Genomic DNA, 5,507 nt, shown 5'->3' on the forward strand with positions numbered 1-5,507 from the left:
CTGGCCACTTCCTGCAGCCTCCAGCCACGCTGGCCCAGCTGTGCTCGGGCAGCTGCCGCCGGAAGCAGCGCAGCGAGCAGAAGCCCCTTCAGAGGACGGGGTGACCCTCCTCACTGCTCCCCACACCGCCGTGCGCCGGGCCCCCTCCAAGCCACCCCCCCCCGGTCCCTTACTGTGTCCTGTCTCGCGTCATTTCACCGGAGGCAGCCGGGGGAGTGAGGGGCCTCCCCTCCAGCCCGTGGCCCCTGGACTCTGGGCTGGGGGCCTGGGCAGGGCCTTGGGGCCTGTCCTAAGACAGGGAGCCCCAGCTGCTTCCTTCCGTCAGAGGTCAGATGCCGTTTTTCTCCTGCCCCAACCTCACCCACTGACGGTCTGTCTACCCACAGGAGCCCGAGCTCTGCAAACAAAGGCCAGAGGCCTGCAGCCGCTCCCGCCCGGGAAGCCCCCACCCCACCGTGGGACGTGGACGGCTCACGTACTGCAGCCCCCGGACCCGCTGTGCCTGCCTGGCACGTGGCCCCTGAGATAACGAGGCAGAGATGTTGGAGGCCTGTCCTCGGACCTCCCAGCCACTGCCCGTCAAGGCCCCGACCCCTCCTCCCCGCTCTGTGGCCAGTCGTGCACCCAGGCCTTGGCTGCTGCATCCTGGCTGCCTGGCTCCAGGCCGGGGCGGGTTGGGGGGCTGGAGGGAGCGCTTAGTGGGGCTCAGCCTCCTTGTGTGGCGCAGTGGGCCGGACTCTGTGGTCAGCGCCCCTGTGACCCAGGTGAAGGCTCAGGCCAGGAGGAAGGCGTGAGGCGGGGAGCACGGGCCTAGGTGGCCGGAAGGCAGGGAGGGCAGAGGGGGCGGCCGTGGGGGCTGGGCGGGGCCGCTTGCTTTCTCCCTAGTGCGTTCAGACTTCTGCGCTGTGTGCAGGTCACACGCTGGCGAAGATGCAGCGGAAGCGGATGCGGACCCCACACGAGGCCCCGCCGGCCGCGCTGCAGCGGCTGAGCCCCACGCCGGCCCTGCCAGGTCCCCGTCGTCCACTGCCCAGGCCACCACTCGTCAGCAAACCCTTTACTACCCGGCAGGCATCAGTGTCCCCTCGTGGTGTGCTGGGAGCACGGGGACTGGACTGGGGACCGGGTCGTGCTCAGCCCCACGGGACCCCGGGTCCTCCCTGCGAGTCGGACTTGGACGTGACCGTTCAAGCTCCCTGCAGCCCGAATCCCCACCTTCCCCCATGCCAGTCCCTGTGCGGGGCACGGCGGTGCCAGAGTCAGCAGCAGGACCGGAAGGCGAGCGCCGGCCTTATCTGCGCCCCGCCCCCCCATTTTCCGGGAGCTGCCTGCACCCAGGCAGGCCAGACCCCCCGCGTTATCGGGCATTCCCAGACATTCCTGGGTCGCTGAGCCCCTGGCGTCCTGCTGGGCGTTGCTGGGAAGCGCCTGGCTCTGGCTTCCACACGCCCAGCTCTGTCACCACGGACGCCATCGGCCACCGCTCTGTGTGGGCAGCACACCAGGGGCTCCGTCCAGACGCTGCGTCCTGGCTCTCGGGCTGACCCGAGGGGCCCTGTGTGTGGGCCACCGCTGCCGTGGACAGGCAGGGGACAGGCTCGGAGGAGGCAGCAGCTCCCCGAGGTGGCCGAGGGGCCCCAGCAGGCAGAGTGGATCGCATGGGGTGACCCCCACGGCTCAGGGGTGTGGTTCGCCCAGCACCGTGCACTCAGGCAGGTGGGCCGGTGGCCAGCCCTGTCCGGTGCCCTCTGATGGCCCGACCCCAGAGACGAGGAGGCTGAGGCTGCCGGGGAGGCCGTGGCTGGTGGCCTCGTGCACTCGTGTGGCCTGCGTGAGGAGTCTGAGGTCCTAGTGCGACATTAGGGAAAACACAGCCACGCGCTGTGCTCTGGGCGGGAATACTCAGTAAAGCAGAGCTCGGTTCTCCCCAGACCGCCGCGGTCCACCGGACCAGCCCAGGAGAAGTCGGCACTGGGTGCTCCATGTCACTACGGCCTCCAGAGGACACCCCCAGCCTCACGCCTGCATGTCCGGCAGCGACCATTCCGACCAGCTCAGTCCATGGACACTTGGCCTGTGACGTCAGCACCAGGCCATGGGGCTGGACCGTGGGACAGAGCGTTGCAAACATGCTGCCCGTCCGGGGCCGGGCTGACTCCCTGCGGGCAGTTTGTGTGGTCGCCGATGGGTGATTAGCAGTGTGCCCTCCCCGAAGGGCCTGCTGAGGGTGGGACGCTCACATGGCTCACTGGTCACCACCGTGCCAGCCCCCTCCTCAGAGCTGGTCGTTCCCGTGGCCCCATTGTGGGTCACTGACAGAACCCAGGGGTCCAGGCCAGGGCTTGGGGGCTGCAGAGAGGAGCCTGGCGCTTAGGGAAGGGGTCCCGGGCGAGGAGGGATCCCCGAGCAGGGGTCAGTGCCCCTCCTCCGAGCTCCCCGCCGCAGCCTGAGCAGGCAGGGGCACCTGGCGGTATGGGGGGCCAGCAGCCAGGTCGCGCCGCGGGCTGCCGTCGAGGTGGGGCGGGGCAGCCCCTTCCGGAGGCTCCGGAATCCCCGCCGCCCCCGCCGGCTCCTGCGGCTTCCAGAGGCTGCCGTGTTCCTTGGCTCCGGGCCCGTCCTCCGTCTCAAGGCCAGTCACGCAGGGTCAGTCCTCCTCACCTCACGTCACTGTCCTCCCCGGCCTCCCTCCTCCACGCTCAGGGCAATCGCCCGCCGCACGCCCCAGTCCAGGACGGTCTCCGTCCAAGGCTGGCTGACGGCAGCCTTCACTCCCCTTCGCCACGTGACCTGAGGCGGTCACCGTGTCAGGGGTTTGGACGTGCCGTCTTTGGGAACATCCTGCTGACCGTTCTGCCAGCCGCCTTCACTGAAGCATGACAGGTGCCCTGGACCTGGCCCGGAGTGCCAGCCTTGGGACCCGGCAGAGGACGCGGGCCTCTGGGAAAGGCCTAGGCCTCACCTGTGGGCCCCAGGAGGGTGGGGGAGGGGCCTTAGCAAGAGCCCGAAGGGCCATTCCTGCCCCTCCGAGGGTGGGTCCTCGCCCACCTGTGTCAGGTCACCTGAGTGTCAGCGGTGCTGGCGGTTCTTAGTGGCGGGGGGGTGGCGATGCGGAGGGAGCGTCTCTGGGTAACACAGTCTTTGGGCGCCACGTGGGCTGATGCAGGGGGCTGGGGCGGCCTGCAGGCAGCATTTCCAGCCAGCCCCGGTGATGCTGCCCAGACACCTCACTGTGAGTAGGAAGGGGTGGAGGCAGGGGAGGCAGCAAGGCGCGTCCAGAAAGGCCGGCGGTCACAGCCAGGGACAGTGCCATGCGGTGTCCAGAGCACGCCCGAGGCTCAGCCTCAAGCATGGCGGGCACAGCCAGGCGCGAGCCAGTTACGGAGCTGTGCGGCCGAGGATGCTCGGAGGCTGCGCACCAGGCGTCAGCAGGTCTGCTCTGGGCGCCTGTCCTGAAGATGGGACAAGGACATGCGCCACGGCAGCAGCCAGACCTCGACAACACCCCGACGACAGAAACTCAGACCGCCTCCACCTCCAAAGCCACACCCGGCACCTCCCCGCCCGCGCTGCCGCCACCGCCACGGCCAAGACCCAAGCCGCCGGCTCTGCCGGCTCCGTCCTTGCTCCCTCCCTCACCCTGGTCCATCAGCTGGAGGTGCCTGTTCCCAGGGCCGCCGCCTCCCGGGACACCCTGCCACCACCCGCTGCCCCTGACCCTGCACCGCCGCCCAGCCCGCCTGCCACCGGCTGTCTGTTCGCACGAGCCCCACGCGTGGCATGGCCCGGCCCAGCCCCCGGCCCGTCCTCTCGGCAGGCCCTTTCCACCAATGACCTGTCTGCTCACCCGCTGTCTGTCCCTGGCCACCGCCGTCCTCCCTGGGCGGGAACGTGGCGACCCCCTTTGTGGCAGACCCTCCGCAGAGCGTTTCCACTGCACCGAGAGCGGCCGCGGGTCCTCGAGGGACCAGCCACGGGCCGGGTCTGCACGGCCTCTGTCCCTGGAGGGACAGGAAAGCCCCAGACCCCTCCCCACCCAGGTCTGCACTGGAGTGGGGGTCAGGGAGGGTGGTGACGAAGCTTGTGCTCTGAGCTCTCCAGGGAGAGGTGACGCCATGTTCCGGAAGTAGCCTGCGGGGCCGAGTCTGCCACCCACTGACGTGACCTTCCCTGAGTGTCTGAACCCTTGAGACATCTGCAGTCCGTGCACGGACGGACAGGGGCCTGGTGACGTCCACCCGGAGGTCAGGCCTGCGGCTCCCAAGGCGCCTTCTATGAGCTGTTTGGGGAGTGGGGACAGGGAAGGGCAGGAGAGACGGGGGACAGACCCCTCAAGTCTCTCAGGCCTGGGATCTCCCTGGAAAGGAACTGGGTGAGAGGCCACACTCGGGCCATTATCACGTGAAAGCTACGTGACATTCAGATTCCGTGTCTGTCGGTTTTACTCGCACACAGCCACTGTCACTCACACGGGGACCGTCTGTGCTGCTTCTGTGCCGCAGCCACGCCGTTGAGAAGCTTCGAGAGACCGCAAGGCCCAAGCGACTTTCCGCCGCTCAGAGGAAGTCTCCAAACCAGGGTAGCAGCAGTTTCTGCAGTGGGGACAGCACGTCCCCCCCACCCGGCTGTTTGTGGAATAGTCCCGGGCATCGCCCCCGGCCTCACCCCGAAAGGGCCGGATCCTGTCAGGGCAGCGTCGGCCGTGTCTTGCCCTTCACCCCCACGAAGGCGATGCAGAGCTGGGCCTCGGCCCCCACCCCCAGGCCTGGAGGCCACCTCCCCCGGGTGCAGGCAGGTGGCCAGGGGAGGAAGGACGACCTGCAAGAGGAAGTGGACCGTGGTGGAAACGTTCGCTGCCATTTACCGAAGGGACTGCTCATTCCATTGCTCTTTGTCCAGACTTACCTCATCTGATTCATGTACAAAATCAAAATTGGGCCATGCGGGGTCCAGAATGCCCCCTGCCTCACAGCACTGCGCGCATGCCTTCCCAACCACTCCCCAAAGCACCAGCAAGGACTCGAAAGGCTAAGTTCCTGATGATCGATTTATTTATTATTTGTTTGTTTGTTTATTTATTTATTTTAGGCGAGGCAACCCTTGGTTGACCTCACAGATTGTAAGGACCTGGTCAGTTTACAATCCCTTATTTTTTTATTTTTTACGCCTACAGCACCTGGTCTTCCTAGGTGGTCTCCCATCCAAGGACTAACCAGGCCCGACCCTGCTTAGCTTCCAAGATCAGACGGGACTGGGTTCGTTCAGGGTGGCATGGCCATAGACGGCTGATTTATTTTTGAAACAAAATGGTTAAAGTACAAGAAATAAATGAGCACGACGTTTATATTTTCTCAGAGTGAAGAGGTATTCTCTATGCATAGCATAAAGGCAGAAACTATACGGATTAGGAATTAAGAATTAAAATTTTTGCGTGACAAACTATTCCATGAACGAAACAGAATGGCACATGATTTGGGGTGGAGGAATTTCAGCCTTTGTGACATAATACG

General features: G+C 65.7%; 1 non-coding gene across 1 annotated transcript; it reads right to left on the minus strand.

The window, feature by feature from the left end:
* Positions 1-5,161: 5,161 nt before the first annotated feature.
* On the minus strand, positions 5,162-5,280 carry LOC112471661. Its single transcript, XR_003043365.1, has one exon. It is a non-coding gene; the product is annotated as a 5S ribosomal RNA (ribosomal RNA).
* Positions 5,281-5,507: the final 227 nt, after the last annotated feature.

The sequence above is a fragment of the Pteropus alecto genome, unplaced genomic scaffold, assembly GCF_000325575.1.
Source record: "Pteropus alecto unplaced genomic scaffold, ASM32557v1 scaffold339, whole genome shotgun sequence".
Classification (NCBI taxonomy): Eukaryota; Metazoa; Chordata; class Mammalia; order Chiroptera; family Pteropodidae; genus Pteropus; species Pteropus alecto.